Source organism: Scatophagus argus, chromosome 18 (assembly GCF_020382885.2).
Source record: "Scatophagus argus isolate fScaArg1 chromosome 18, fScaArg1.pri, whole genome shotgun sequence".
NCBI lineage: Eukaryota > Metazoa > Chordata > Actinopteri > Scatophagidae > Scatophagus > Scatophagus argus.
Window position 1 is genome coordinate 10447620 of NC_058510.1, and position 15631 is coordinate 10463250.

Below are 15631 nucleotides of genomic sequence, written 5' to 3' on the forward strand. Positions count from 1 at the left end.
TGAGCAATTGTATTTGTGGATCACTGAAAAGGAGCTCTAAAGCCTTCAATCTGACTTTATTGTTTATTGTATGGTACATGAATGCTGCAACCTTTGTCAGGAGATGAGTTAAAACAAAACAGACTCGGCCCACCACAAAATCAGAGGTTATTGAAATTGCATGGTTCTTTAGTTGTTTTCCTGCTGCTGAAACCAGCTGATGATATTCTCTGATGACACTACCTATTGTAAAGCTGAATTGAAAAGGCTTTGAGGGTTTTGGCTGCCCATAGGTGTATATACTCAAATTAGATATCATAGTGCCTAAATGCAAATTGTTTGTGGGCATAACTACCAGTAAAAGCCTTGTTGTCTACAAATCCTACAACAATAGCTGTAAATATGTGACCTAAAAACAGATTGTGCAAACACTTGTGCCCACTGAGAGGTGCACTCTGAGTGGGCACTTTTCTCTGCGTCACTGTGCATCTGAGCTTTAGCATATTTACAGGTTTTGTCTCTGAAAAAGCCTAGTCTTTGACAAAAATAAAACGAAAGTGTGGCTTAATGGCTAGATGAAAACTCTCATTGGCTTCTCTTGTATCGGGTAGACCGCCCCTTGATCAAAAAAGGACCCCAAAACCCTAAAGTCTTCCACTTCCATTGACTCACACTGGAGCAGGGTTTTTTTCTATTTAGGAACAATAACTAACTTGGCATCAATAAGATTTGGATTTAAAAAAGAGCTTTCTGCATTTTCTATTACAATTGTTCCAACACAAATATGCAGAGGAAGATCCTAAAATCAGAGGCAGAATATGTCAAAGTCAGCAGCATCCTGCAGTCAATATTTCCTGTGCATATGTCCAAACTGCTTCTTCTTATAACAACGAAGTCACTCTCAAAAATCACTTTTAACAATTTAACTAATTCCAAAACCATGGGATTTCCTGCAATCTGGAAGAATTTCCAGGTCATGGGACAAGAAAGGATGCAACGAAGCATAAGTTGGCATAATAATAAGCACCCTTAGCTTAGGGAACAACAGCTTAGTCACTGACTATTATGACAAAGACTCATGTTTTAAAGGTCAACAGCTGTGTTTTTTGTTTTTTTTTACAATTAGAGTTAAAACTTATTTTCTTTTATTTTTATGACCTGCACATGAGGAGCAGTGGGCAGCCACTGCACAGCACTCAGGACCAACTCCAGCTTTTAAACCAGTGCCCTCTCAAGTGCTCTGAGAGGAGAATTAACATGTGTTTGATGGTGAAGCAAATGGAAGCACCAGGAAGAAATTCATGCAAGCAGGAGAAATGTGCAAACTCTACACAGAGAGGCCCTCTCAAACCTTCTTGCTGTGAGGCAGTAATGCTAACTGCTGAGCCACTGTGCTGCTAGTTTGTAGTTTGGGTTTTTGTAATAGTGTTGCTACAATTTCACTTAGGTGTTACACTGCAGCAAAAGTTAAAAAAAAAAGTGTAGCAAATGCTGTCAGACATGCAGTGTCATTGTAGGTTGTCTGGTTGGGGGATGGAGTGCTACTAGACCAACTTTAAGATTTCCAGACCAACTGGGGATTCCCTTAAACCTTTAGAAATTCCTTCTTTACTCCAGGCAAAAAATCATACGAAGCTACTCTGCCTCCTCTCTGTATCCTTCAAATATCCAACAAAAATAGATAAGGTTAAACAAATATGCTTCTTAGTCAATACACCAACATATACCTGCATGGAATCCTAGAGAAAGACATAATATTAACAATATATTAGAATGTACCCACATCTTCATTAGCATAACATTTATGTCCACAGTGAATATGTCAGTCATGGGTGTCTGTTTATTCTTGTGTTTTTCTGCACATAAATGCAACTACAAATGTAGTCAACTTTTTGTCACCTGAATTGCTGAGATGCTTGTAGTCGGATCCCTCAGATGGAGGGCTGTTGTTACAATGCTGTATAAGCCCTGAGAAATCAATAATTGTTTTGAGTTGTATTGCTCGACTCTGGACAAACCTCCAGGAGAGAAGAATTGCATGAGATACTTCTAAACAGCCCTGAGCTTCGCTTCTAACAATTACCCAAAGGAAGCTGCAATATTAATTCAGGCTCCAAAAGGTTGTTTTCTTGTTTATTGAAATTGCTGTTTCAAATAAAGATTTTTTAGTGAACTTTCGGGAAAACTGTCTTTTTCCCTACCCAACACCTGCAATAAATCATATCTTGTCTTCTAAAGCAGCAGTCTTCAACCTTTATTGAACTAAACACCAGTTCCACGCAAGACAACTTTTAATGGATAAGCCATCGCACATGTGCATAACAAATACAACTCAGTATAATGCAGAATCACTGGGAACCCTGGCCTTGTTTTGTAATCTTTCAAAAAACTCCAAAGGCTTATCTTGGTCAACAAAAGGCAATTGTAGTGTGTCTTCCACATTCATTCAATTAAAAATAAAAATATATAACACCAAAATTCTAATATTTAAGAAATGGCTGTGGGATGCAACATTTGATGAAAGTGTATGTAAATGCCCATACAGCCATGTTATTACTTAAAACTAGGAAAGATTTCATGCTATGTTGTCTGTTATATGGGTTATGCATGAAAAAACATACAGCACATTCTTTTAGTTGTTTGAAATGTTCATTATATTATAATACACCTCTTTTTTTTTTACTCATTTCAGTGCCAGACACATCTAACTCCCTGTTAGACCTTTTAAGCACACCAACATCAAGTTGAATTACTTGGAATTTAAGAGATGCAGCACTACCAGCTTCCACTGTCACCACTGTCAACAATCTTTTGCAATTAACCATGATTTTACAGCTGCTTTCTGAGATGCCAATTTTCGTATAATGGGTAAATTTAAGAAGTATCAGTCTAATAAAAGAAACGTATATTTTTTGAGCTGTTAAAGAGGACCAGGGGGTCTCCAAACACAACTCCGGGGTAAATGAAGTCAATTAATAAATATAAATCTGGTTTGTGTGGTTGTTTGTGAAAGATAAAGAGATACTGACTAATTGTAAACCATAGCGTCTTATGCTCCTGACCCATTTAATTCAAATACCATGCTGCAGTTTAAAGTACATTCACAGTAATTGAATATATTTTATGGCACAAGGCACAAGCCAAAATAATGTCATCCTCCTCCGCCCGCAACTGGCACAGTGACTATATTCACAGTTTTGAAACATAAACTCCCTCTTAAGTCTGGACATGTTCCAAAAAGACATCTGAATGGAGGAGTGATTTTGTGGGTGCATGGGATGTTTCGTTTTTTATGGCCAAATGAGCTTGTTTTACATAACAGTCTTTAGTCCTGCACTTGTAATTCACACTCATGTAAAGTGCTCTCTCAGTCACCTTGCACCATAATTTCCTCTTTAGTCTGCATTTTCATTAACACACTGCAATTTCAGCTCTGGCTTGTCTCCTTTCCCACTCTGTTGCTCTTTGTTACATTGTATATTTGCACAAGTCAGAGTAGATGCACGAGTCACAACCCGTATACATCACTGTTTATTTGTTGGTCTGATTGGATACTCAACTCTGATTGGCTCTAGGGTGTTTATTAATTTCTGCTAATGGACTTTCTGATTTGACTAATTAGCTCCAGTGAAACAGTCTCTTCAACTTTTCTAATTAATGCACTGGCTGCGGACAACTTGACGTTAGAAGTGAATTTCATGGAAAAAAAAAAAAATCAGTTTAAACACTGACTGTTGTCCTTTTGTGCTTCATCTTCACCACAGGTTGGCAACTGTAACATTGCTTTGAGCAGCCTACACTGCCTCTTCAAACTTAATGATGCTTAACTGATATTCTCATCCCATTCGTAATTCATTTCACTGCTTCATGCTACAGCTGACAGTACATGGATATGGACTATCTTTTGTTCATAAAAATACTGATATTGATGTGAAGACAGTGGCTGGATGGCTAGCTAGTCTTGTTGTTAAACATTTTGTCAATTTATATTTACTGTTTGTCAACACTAACATTAGCTTTCTGGCCCAGAGTTGAGCCAAAGGATTCTATGAGGTGGGCAGACTAGAAATATGTTCTGTTGCCAGGTTGTAGCTATGGTTTATCCTATGTACTGAAGAAGTGAACAATGTTTCTATCGTAACGGTACAGGGGACAATCATTCCCGTGATTTATGGCATGTGAAAAACACATGAAAATTAACTATCGTATTTTTCTTTCTTTGACAAGTGATCATGCTTTAAATGAGACAGTGTCCTTCAAGGTGTCCTTAAACAGGAATTAATTCACTATGAGAAGGCCAGAACCGGATACCTCTTCCAAACCATCTTCTGCTCATTGGGTATTATATTTAATTACATATACAATTATGGTAATTGAAATCTTAACAAACATCAACATGCTTGTATTGCTACTTGTATTTAGGGTTCAACCAAGAAACAAATTATGCCATGAAACTTCAGTTGTCGGAATTGTAGTTTTACTTATTTTAGTAATGGAAGAGGTCAAACGGTTTTCATTCAAACATTGTTCCCTGTGGTATTTTCAAATTCAAATTGCTCCGCTGCTACCCAATCCATTTCAGTCCTAATGATTCTTTGATGTTTTGAGTTAGAGACTCAGTGTGAGGACATTTTGAGAGCATGTAGTTTGCTTAAATTGATGTATAGTGTTTCAGAAAAAGGGCACAGGAAAAGACTAGTGATAGAATTTAAAAATGATGGCTTATCAGCTGGAGAGAGACAGAAATATATGTTTGACTGGAGTGGCACGGTTGGTAGGATTGTTCAAAAATGTGGAATTTATTTCCATAAAAAGTCATTGAACATTGAATATTTCAACAAATCAAGGCCCATTTTTATAACATTTAAGGGCACCATTTTTCCAGCAATTAATTTGTTTGGAAACTTACCTATGAAGAGGAGAAGACATGAATGTCAGTCAGCTTTTTAAAATTTGATCTCATTGCTGTCAGGCTCACTCTTTAGTGTTCACTCTCCTACGGATGTCTCAAAGCCGCAAATTGAACATTTCCGTGTTGCTATTTCACATTAAAACACTTGAACTGATCAGATACATGGCGTTTATTGTGTCACAAGACGTCCAATTTTTGACTGACTTCTTTATTGAAACAACAGGAGTTTGTTTGTCTTCATTGTAAGCAGTCACCCTCAGATCTTCATCTGTTGTCCTTCTTGCAAAGTAGTTGCCATTTGCTGCCCTGATGTTAATGTGGCAACCACAAGTGTTGCAAATCAAATAGAAATTTTCACCTGTCATAGGCACTTATTTGTTATTGTCAAAATACATTTAGCAGTTTTACATGCCATTGTTAAAAATACATTAAGCAGTTTAAATGTTGTTGTTAAATATAACCTTACAAAAACAAAGTCATATTTATGGCGTTCATTGCCAAAGAAAAAAAAACCTGACATCTACATTTTCATAACAACTGGGTAAACTCCCTCTGGGTTATGAAGACCATGTGATGTGACTGAAAGCTCCAGGAGCTCCTGCACTAAATATCCCTTGTGGTGAAATGATTTCCTCAGCTGATAATCATTGTTGCAGTTCAAAATGCCAACACTCTTTTATGAATAAGATGCAACAGGCTCACATGTGGTGGTAAAGTATATTGAAGCTGCAGTTTTCTCATTTTCCAAACTGTTCTTTAGCTCATGTTGAGTCTAGAGCCTCACTTAGGGACTATTTGTCTGGCTGCTATTCCACCTGTAGGCTCTTATCTTTGCATCTTGTTTTTCATTTGGCTGTTGCCTACAGCCGTCTTCTCGTTCGTTACTCGCCAGCCTTGAATAAGAAACAGCAATTACAAGCTGTTGATTAATAGAACAATGGAGAACATTCCTTATGCAATGTAAGATAGTTCTGCATTGTGCTCTTTTTCCAATGTTCATGTTCAAAGCACAAAAGGCTGTCTGGGGAGGAACAAGCAAATGTATTTCCTCCCCATAGGCTGTTCAATACAACGTTTAAAGGAAGATAAGCGTCTCTGGCCTACTGGGGGATTACTGCAACCTTTGGCTGAACCACACACAATGAGCTTTAGGAATTGTATACAACTGAATCCCATCATTTATAAAAGACAAAATCTATGTTTTGCTGGTCTATGCTATAGATGACAGATGTATAAACTGTGCTCTTGCATTATTTCAGCTGTAAATAATGTACTTTCAGTGCAAACACATCCCTGTCAATATGAGACGATCAGAGCACGTCTATAACATAACATACAAAGCGACAAAGAAAGCGTTTGTGGTAGGAAGGCTTTGTGAATCATACATGGATTCTTAAGAGTACATGGTGTGTCTGAATGAGACTCGAGAGGTGCGTAGCAAAGCAGTGTTGATATTTTTTTTCCATATGAATTTAGAAAACAGCTTCTTGAGGGAGATTAAACCAATATCTACTGGTATCTACTGGTTTAATCTGCCTCAAGTAAATTGGACAGCATTAACCTTTGATTATCAGAAAATCAGCACATATTTTTTTCTTTAGTTGTATTGTTAGGACTTACAGGACACTTAGGCTACACGTGTTTACAGAATTATTGCACATTGGATATGTATGGTACAATATGATTAATGTATATTCCTTAACTTTTTTGTTTTCAGCAATTTAGCCTTGGTACTTGCCAAATAAAACTGATTCTGATAATGTGAAAAGAGTTTTGGGGGGCTTATGTTTGCTGTTATTTTTTAACTTACCAGAAAAAAAAAAAAAAAGTTTATCTAGTTAAATGAGACCGAGAGTTTTTAAAAATGTCTTATTAGCATTAGGATGTCAGTCCTAAGACGTCAAGAAACTGATACACAAAGACGTCAAGAAACTGATACACAAACAACACAAAAAAATAGGCTTGCAGATCCACAAATTGCGAGGAAAAGTTTGTTTACAGAGGAAATTATTTAGAGGGGAATATTGTTTCATCTCCACACAGTTTGAAGGACTTCATGATTTATGTAAAGCAGCAATCATCATGCATTGGAGAGTGCCAAAATCCTCGACCCGTTGCGGATGTGACCTTTCATGCTAATTCAGAGCAATTCATTACAGAGGGGGGAAAAAAAACCCCTTGCATCTAAACAAGACTCACTGTGATTCTCATATGCACCACTTAACCATTTATCATTTAATTGTGATTGGAGTATTCCTCGAAATTAATAGAGGCTCTTAGGAAGCCCAGCAAAGTCAAGAGAGTTTCTTTGCATAATCAAATATGCTAATTAGAGGAAAATTGGAATTAATCTGCAGCCGTAGTCCAAGCCCTAGATTAGTGCAGGAGAACAATAGGGTGTGAGATGCCAGAGTGTGCCATTGTATGGTTGATGCTTATTGACACAAGCCATTTTTGTTCTTTATGCAAATGTCTGCATCTGAAAACAGTCATACGCACAGAAGTAGATCTTGCCTTTTTGATATTTTTCTTTTTGTTTTACCATGTTTGACCGTACTGTATGTATAAAAACACATTTGTCTTTATTTTTCTTATTCTCTTTATTTTTGTTTTAGGCATAACCAACATTAACATGATCATCAAACATTTTATGAACTTTACTTAGTTCATAAAGTAGCAGCACCCTGCACCCTTAAATATCTGTTTGCTGCTATTTAAGGGTGGATCAAAGGCAGCGCAGCCTGTTAAGTTATGCAGAGAGGTAGTGTCACAGGAGGACAGGACTCATTTCTTACACTTATATTATTAAAAGACTGTTTGGCCAAAACGGACATGAGTAGATTTTGGGTTTGGTTCTTTTATATCTGACAGTCTGGCACTAACTAATTGCAACAAAGTAAGTGCGCTGCATCTATAATATTGCATAACACAAAGCACAATTTGTGAAATGATGTGACTGAATAAAGCTGGCTTGGTTATGTCATGCAGCTTAGTCAAAAATCCTATTTTGCATTGAATCAGTTTTATTCTTCAGGCCATACGAGTAGCTTGCTGTTGCTGACTCACAGCACAGTGAAAAATGGTGCACTAGTGAATATTATTATGAGACTCAAACCATTAATTATTGTTGTTATGATACTTTGTATTAAAACCTAAATACATTAGTCACAAATGGCAGAATTGGTTTCAGGTAGGCTACAATGCACCTTTTTCATGGAATGAACTGCAATCTGCCCTCAAGCTTTATTCTTTTATTCTCCTTAGAGATTTTAAAGCTTTAATATGTAATTTTTTTAAAAATTTAGCTTAGTTTAGTTTAGGTTTTTTAATTAATTCTTTTTGTTGCTTGATTGTTGGTTTTCAGGTGATTTTTAGTTGTCTGACTACCAATGCTCTGTGTCTCTCGAGTTGGGGAAAAAAGACCTCCACCTCATCTGAATATTATTTGCCTATACACTAGACATAAAAAATGTAGCTTTTCTTACATTTTGAATTTTAAATTATTTAATATTTCAAATTGCAATCTTAAGGACATTGTCAACATGTGTTTTAGGAGAGTTGCATGTGTGGCCTCTCTTGCTTTCCTGTCCTTTATTTTCTGGTTTGAAAAAGATGTACAGATCAGTCACACAGTTAGTTCAGACTCACAGTTAGTTCAGACTCAGCTAGCACGACGGCTGGGTAGCTTGTGTGCCGAGCCTGCTGTTTCACGGTGTGACCGATTTAGCACTGTAATTGGCATTAAATCCAAGTTGTACGACATTTACCTACCTACTACTACCAAATTTATGGCAAGTGAAACGACAAGCTATGCAGACCCTGTTGAAAGTAAGCTAGAAAACTTTATGCTATAATACAGCACATCCTCTGCTCATCTAAGAATGTAACTGCATGGACCAAACATTAGCGAACACTATTATGAATCAGCTCTGTCTCATTCACACACACATACACACCACTGATGCAGAGAGGTCAAATTAATAGTCATCTAAACTGCCACAGAGCATTTCTCCGTTTTTAATTCTTCTCCAAAATCTGTTTTCTATTCATGCCCATAGTGTTGGAACGATTTCTGTGATGATTTCTTATCAGCATGCACAAGTTCCTCGACCTTTGAATACAGAAAATAACCCAAATACCCAAAGAGAATAATGATGATTAACTGCAGGCATTTCTGTAATTAATGAAAATTACTAGAGAATCCATAATTAATGTAGAAAAGCGAGAAAAAGTCATTGCCAACTCTTGATATGTGATTAGGACTGAAAAAGAGGCACTTATCTGTGAAAAATTAACTTTTTGAGAAAATGTGTCTAATTCAGCGCCTCTTTTATTTTCATTTGCCAGCAGATGTGAATGTGAGATTGTAAAATAGAAAATAATGTTAAGGTTGTGAGACCAATATTATCTATTTAAATACTGCAGTATGCAAATTAACACTGCAGCTGTAATTCACCTAATTTTAACCAGTAAGCCCATGAATCAGTTTTTACCGTTTAAAGTAGATAAACTAGTCCAAAGACAGACAAAAAAAAAAGATGTCACATACAGAAGCATGGGTCAATGGAATTTCTGAGAGCCCTTGACAAAAGAAAAACTACGCATGTTTCCACCTCTTCAAGGGATCACCAGCATTGTAATGACTTCATTACTGTGTGCAGCTCTCTTACCTCATTTGTTTCGTAACTCACATGTTTTTACCTTTCTCCCGCCCAACCAGATGCTCCACAACAGGTGAAATCACACCTGGGTGAAGAGGCTGAGACCGGCTGAACTTTGATGGATTTCATATTGTTATCTCCCAGGATGAAAGCTTGGCTGCAGGGACTACCTGTCAGGAATACAAGGTAAGAAAAAAAAAAACACTCAGAGGAGCCAGTTCAGTAAATTAAATGGATTTATGGAGAGCAGGGAGGCCTCACAGAATGATTTTCAATAAGGAGGAGACTGATGAATCTGGTGAATGGCAAACGGCTGCCGGATGCATTTGTTTTGAATCCTTTCTGTGAAATTAAATCCTCAAGTGATTATGAGAGAATGGTATTACATGGGTGAGGAGGCAGGAAGAGAAATCTGAAACAATTCCAAATGTTGAGGAGCGCAAGTGTTTTCTATTACCCATTGGAAATAATACTCATACACACTGATGCCACTATCCTCTGCAGAATTGTCTCTCACAGATAGAAATCAAAGAAATGACTTCCATGATTGCAGCTAATGTTTGCATTCAGCTGTTTGCCAGTTTGAATAAAATCTTTGCTGCACATTTATGCATTTCTGGAGCAGAGACGAACTTCCTGTGAGATAGCACTCACCTGCATTATGGAGACTTGTAATATTGACGGTGTTTGACTTACAGAAAACATGAATTCAGTGTGTAAAGGTTGTGTAATTGCTTTCTTATCATGAAAATCTGGTGTTGTTTGGACAAAGCTCCCAACAGACTTGCAGTTTTCAGACAGTGTTCTTGTTCTTCCTCTGTGGTGAGGCTGACAGCATCTCGTAGCTCCAAATCCTGGCCAGGAGGCCAGTGTGTACATAGATGGTATTCACTGTTAATCTGATTAGGGTGAGGAGATAGTGATGCCTGGACTATATGTCATCTGAGAACAGCATCACCTCTATTGATTAACTGAGCAAACATCAGATGGAGACACCAAACATTTGCACAGAAATGTACACACACTCAGACACACACACACACACACACACACACCCACAACCGTCTATTCTGGGCTATGGCAGATGGTGGTCAGATAGACTCCCATATAGTAAATGGGTCCATTTTGGTAGGCCATTTTCCTGTTTATTTCCTGCCAAACCAGCACTATGTGTCCACTCTACCAACAAGCTTACTGGTGATAATACACTGGAACTGAGAAAGATGTCTCTCATTAAACAACAAACTCATTCATAATGGAGTGAAAATTAGAGCCCTCGATGACCGTCAGTGACAAGCAATGATTGTGTTTCAAAATCAGACCTTAAGGCTGTCAGGCGACTGAAAACACGCGATCAAATTTTGATCAATGATTTCCAGATTTTGAAGGCATCCTGCCATCACACCTCATTGATCGTGTCAACTTGTTTTCTCATTAAAACCGCGTCACTTTGCAGAGGAGAAGCATCCATCTGTCGAGCCGACAGGAGCCATGTGTGTTTGGACAAAGTTGTTGTGTGTGTAAACACCGTAAGGCTTATTTGTCCATGCAAGCAGTGAGGGGGAGCTACATTTGGGATTACAGAAGAGAATAGACAAATAGAAAGTAATCTGTCAGCGGGGGAAACTAATGCCTGCCCGGGGGCCAAATGTCCTGACTGTGTATGCTTTATGTGTGTAACAATTAGGATTCACATCCCCTTTGTAATTACCAAATGTTGTTGACTCCCAGACAGCACATGGCTTCAAAGCTGTTCCAAATGATTCAGGCTTGGTGCTGCCAAAACAACATGATTTCTTGCAGTTCACAAATTTTTAGCTATGATAGCGGCTTGGCCATATGGATGAAGACAGTTGGGTCAGTTGGTCAATCAGTTTGGTTCAGACTGAAATATTTCTGTAGCTTTATTGATTCTTTAGCTTTCTACAAACTTTAAAGGTCCCCAGAGAATGAATCTTACTGACATTGGTGATCCCTTCCTGCACACCACGATCAGTCACCTCTCTTCCAGCAGATTTAAAAACTTTAGGGTGTGTGGCCTTGTGGCAGTGTGACACAGGAGGTGTGGAGACAGTGACTGACCATTGTTCATTGTAGCAGGAAGGGCCAGCTGGTAGTCAGAGCTAACCAGCCATGAGCAGCTGCTGTCAAACTCTCCATGTCCATACAGGGGAGTCCACTGGAGCTTCCACAGTCAGAAGCACAATCAAGGCCATATGTAAAAGTTCCTGTGAGGTACCAGTGTTGTAGCTGAGCTAGCTGGCTGAGAGGCTCTCCATTGTGTGTGTGTGTGTATGTGTGTGTGTGTGGTCATAACCGTGCTGTTTATCATGGAATGATCTAAAAAGAATCTAAAACACATTGGTAAACTGTTGCATAAACTTCTGTTGAATGAGGAGTCAGTCTTCATTCGAAAATGAGCACAGTTTCCCTGATATCCAAACGAAGATGAAGGCCACCACTGATTAGAGGATATTAACACATACAAAGCATATATAGACATTTTACAGAGTAGAGTCCCAAAAAGTTTAATCTATGTTAGTACTCGCCCTTCAGGTCGCCATCATAACATGTTTTTTCGTACCTGTTTTTCATTATTTTTTTTCTAATAAATAGCAAATGCTTGCATTATAACTAAACTAATCTTAACTCTAAACTAAGATGGTGAACATGGTAGGCTTTATATGTGCTCAACATTAGTATGTTAGCTGTGTAGCAGTGTTGGTATGCTGATTCTGGCATCTAGCTCACAGCACCATTGTGCCAAAACACACCGTCACAGTACTGTTAGCATAGCTGTGGACTCTTATTCCTGTTGAATCTTTTAAGTCAAGGTTAGATTTTAGACTTCCGCCGTCTGCAGTCATCACATTAATTGGAGATGTGTATTAGACCGCATTCTTAAGCATATTCCATCTTACTACTACCACTACATGTTACTTTATGTCTTCAAGGTTTGTTTATGTTTAATTCACTAGTTGTGGTATTTCAGTAAGGTAAGGAACTGCAGCTGAAATGCTTGTTAAAAGTGTTGGAAGCTGCCCATGAGAAAATGGTTGGGGTTATGTTGTGGCAAAGAAAAACTCGGGAATAAAGAATAAAAGTTAGGGTGCAAGGACAATGAGGCTCTCCGGACTCTGCAGGGAATACTGATCCCATGTGAGCATTTAGGACCATTAAGGAAAGGGCTAAACACAGCACTGTAGTTTAGTTCTCAGCTGCAGATAACACTGACGCTTACTCACTTCTCTGCAGGTTCCCCAAGGTACACAGACACTGTTTCTTGGTTTCCAACATTTTGCTGAATTTATGCCAGATATCAAATAAAGTTTTAATGATTTCTGCGTTTTCTGAGTCAAGATGGATGCACTATAGGTAAAGAAGTGGTGGAAAAAACCAGGGCTGAATGGAAGAGTGACTATAAGATAGAGATTCACTTTCTCCTCTAAGGGAGGGGAAGTGGCCATTAGTCAGAGAAGTAATCTAATCAGTGTTGTTGTGCACAACAGTGCAGACAGCCGCAACGCATCACTAAGCGCTATTAGTCTTAGTCATGTTCTCGTTGAGGGAGAAAACACTGGCTCCTGACCGCCCAAATCTCCTTCCTCCCTGTGTGCAGAGACAGCAGAGGGAGGCTGCTTACATGCCGAGCAACAGACAGGAGCAGGGAGGGAGGGAGGAGGGAGACATCTCTGGAGTGGAGAAGCTACACTGACTGCTAATATTGTATCCAGTTAATGCATTTGAAACAGTCATATAAATGTAGCAGGTAGCAGTATATTATCAGCATCCACTCCTGCAAAAATTGTACTTAACCTTCACTTTCCTGCTGTGCTGGGTTATGTTCCGGTCCCCCTTGTGTGTGCGCTGATAATCTCTGACCAGGCTGCAGGAGAGATAGGTGAGAGATGAAAGAGAAGGAAAGTGAAGTGCGAAGCTTTTGATGGCCGACTGCCACAAGTTCAGGCGGGGTCAGATTGCATCACACCTCACTTCATGAACTTTTGAGGCTACAAAGCGAGAAGGAGCAGGTGAATTAGACAATAAAGTTTAGTTGGTGCTAATAGTTGATCTGTATTTCCGTATTTGATGGCATACATCATTAGCTAATATGGTCTATTTTTACATCCTTCTATCTTTTAGATTTTCTGTTGCTGTCATAGTTTTGTGCATGAGAGAAAGAGGAAGAAAAAAAGAGTGAGGAAAGAATCAGTTATGTAAAATGTTTTTATTGTAACATATTTATTGTTTAAAACTGTTATCAAAATACTGTGTGTGTACTCGTTGGAGATATTGTTTCTGATTTAGTCCAACACGCCTAATCGCATTCATCAGACAATGATATTTAATACATTTTATCTGTATAACAGAATCTTAATAAAGCTTTTGTTTTAAATTTTGAATAATTGGACAGTAAACCTGTTTCGCATATTGTGGAATAGTGTGAGGAAATTAATGGATTCCTCGACAAATGCCTCTCATTGCCCACTGATGCAAAACTCTCACGAGATTAAGCGATTTTTTTGATGGACAATTCATTTGGAATATAAATTCCTTTGAGCTCTGCAATATCACTGAAAGCACATTTATGGCAACAGTAAATCATCTGGGGCTCTAACATAAAAGCAAGTTCTCCCCATTGATTTGGAACCTATAGAGCCCGGGCTGTGTTAATGGGACACCAATTTCTTGTCCTTCATTGTGCAACCCTGTCCTGATGAGAAGGTCAACCTCGGCATCCTGAGCAGGGATGTGACATGTGAATGACAGCAGCTTGTGCTCATGTAGGGAATTCACAATTGACTTAATTCAATTCAACCTTTTCTTTAAAGGTTGAATTGAACCTTTAAAGGTTGAATTAACTTAAATTCAATTCAACCTTTTAAAAGGATGCCATTGAAAAGCAACTTTGAAGCAAAAAGGGAATTCAGCATTGTGGGAAATATACCTGTCTCGTAGAAAGTCCAATAAATACAAAGCTACAGCCTGAACATGGTTAGCTTTGCTTAGCACAAAGATTCTTGTTTTATATGTAACGTGTTAATGAGCTTTAGAGGTGTTGGAAGGCAGATTTTGTCACTTTTGAAGCCAGGCCATTTGTTTCCCCTGGTTTATTTTTTATCTTTATGGTACCCTGTATCTTTATATTATTTCACTTTAAGTTAAAGTATTTCACCTTTCACTTATTTGCTGGTTTACATCCATTTGTCAATGCAACAAGAAATGACTGCAAAACCCAAAGATTAATGTTAACTTCATGCTAAACAAACCCTTAAAAAAGACTACAAGATCAACGACCCCACACATGTCCTCTATGACAACTGTAAACTGCTGCCATCAGGAATAAGCTTTAGATAGGTTGCTTGTAAAATAAATAGAGGTTTGGTTTTATTGCTGAAGCTATTAAACTTATGAACAGTTAAAGTACAAGAGATGGTAAGTTTAACTTGACTAATACAGGCTAATAAATGACCTTACACTTTTGACCTATCCTAACAGATGTCATATATTTAGATTAGTTTTAGTTTTTCATGAGTGTCAGTGAATTGTGTACTTCTTTTTGCATGCTTGGCTTGCTTGCCTCAAAATTTTCCTTCAGGAACAACAAAAGCAGCTTTGAATGCAATATTAAATGTAGAGACGAATGTGGTCTTGAAAGCAAATTTCCGCCCAAAGTATCAAACTAGTATTTGAAATTGCCCAGAACACATTTCAAAGTTTTCTGGTCTAATCTTACAGAGCGCCAATAGTTAATGGAAGTGGTGACCTGGGAGACCAAAATATAAGTCAGCTTATGCTAGAGAGGCTAAAGACCAAGGATTCACATGCTGGATGAAAACCGAACAGCGACCACTCACTTTGCGCACAATTTCTTTGACCAAACAAGAATGCATTTTTTAAATAGACACTGATTATTCACTCAGAGAAACCATCTGCCTCTTTATGCTGTGAAAGCATGGTGGCAGTGTCCCTCTACATTTTTGTACAGCACCTCACTTTCTGCAGCACTGGGAGCTTTCATTTCCAAACAGGCTTCAGAAACCAAAACAAAACCTCTGACCTGGAAAGAAAAAATGAA

At 38.2% G+C, this 15631-nt stretch overlaps 1 long non-coding RNA gene across 2 annotated transcripts in view; it reads left to right on the forward strand.

Annotated features, from left to right (window-relative positions):
* Nucleotides 1-15631, forward strand: part of LOC124049914 — a 74210-nt gene that overhangs the window by 34933 nt on the left and 23646 nt on the right. The window contains exons 3-4 of one of the 2 annotated variants that reach the window (XR_006841503.1): nt 9612-9738; nt 13696-13744. This is a non-coding gene — a long non-coding RNA (uncharacterized LOC124049914). Of the gene's footprint in view, nt 1-9611; nt 9739-13695; nt 13745-15631 lie in introns of those variants that run through there. The other variant, XR_006841501.1, reaches the window with a different exon arrangement.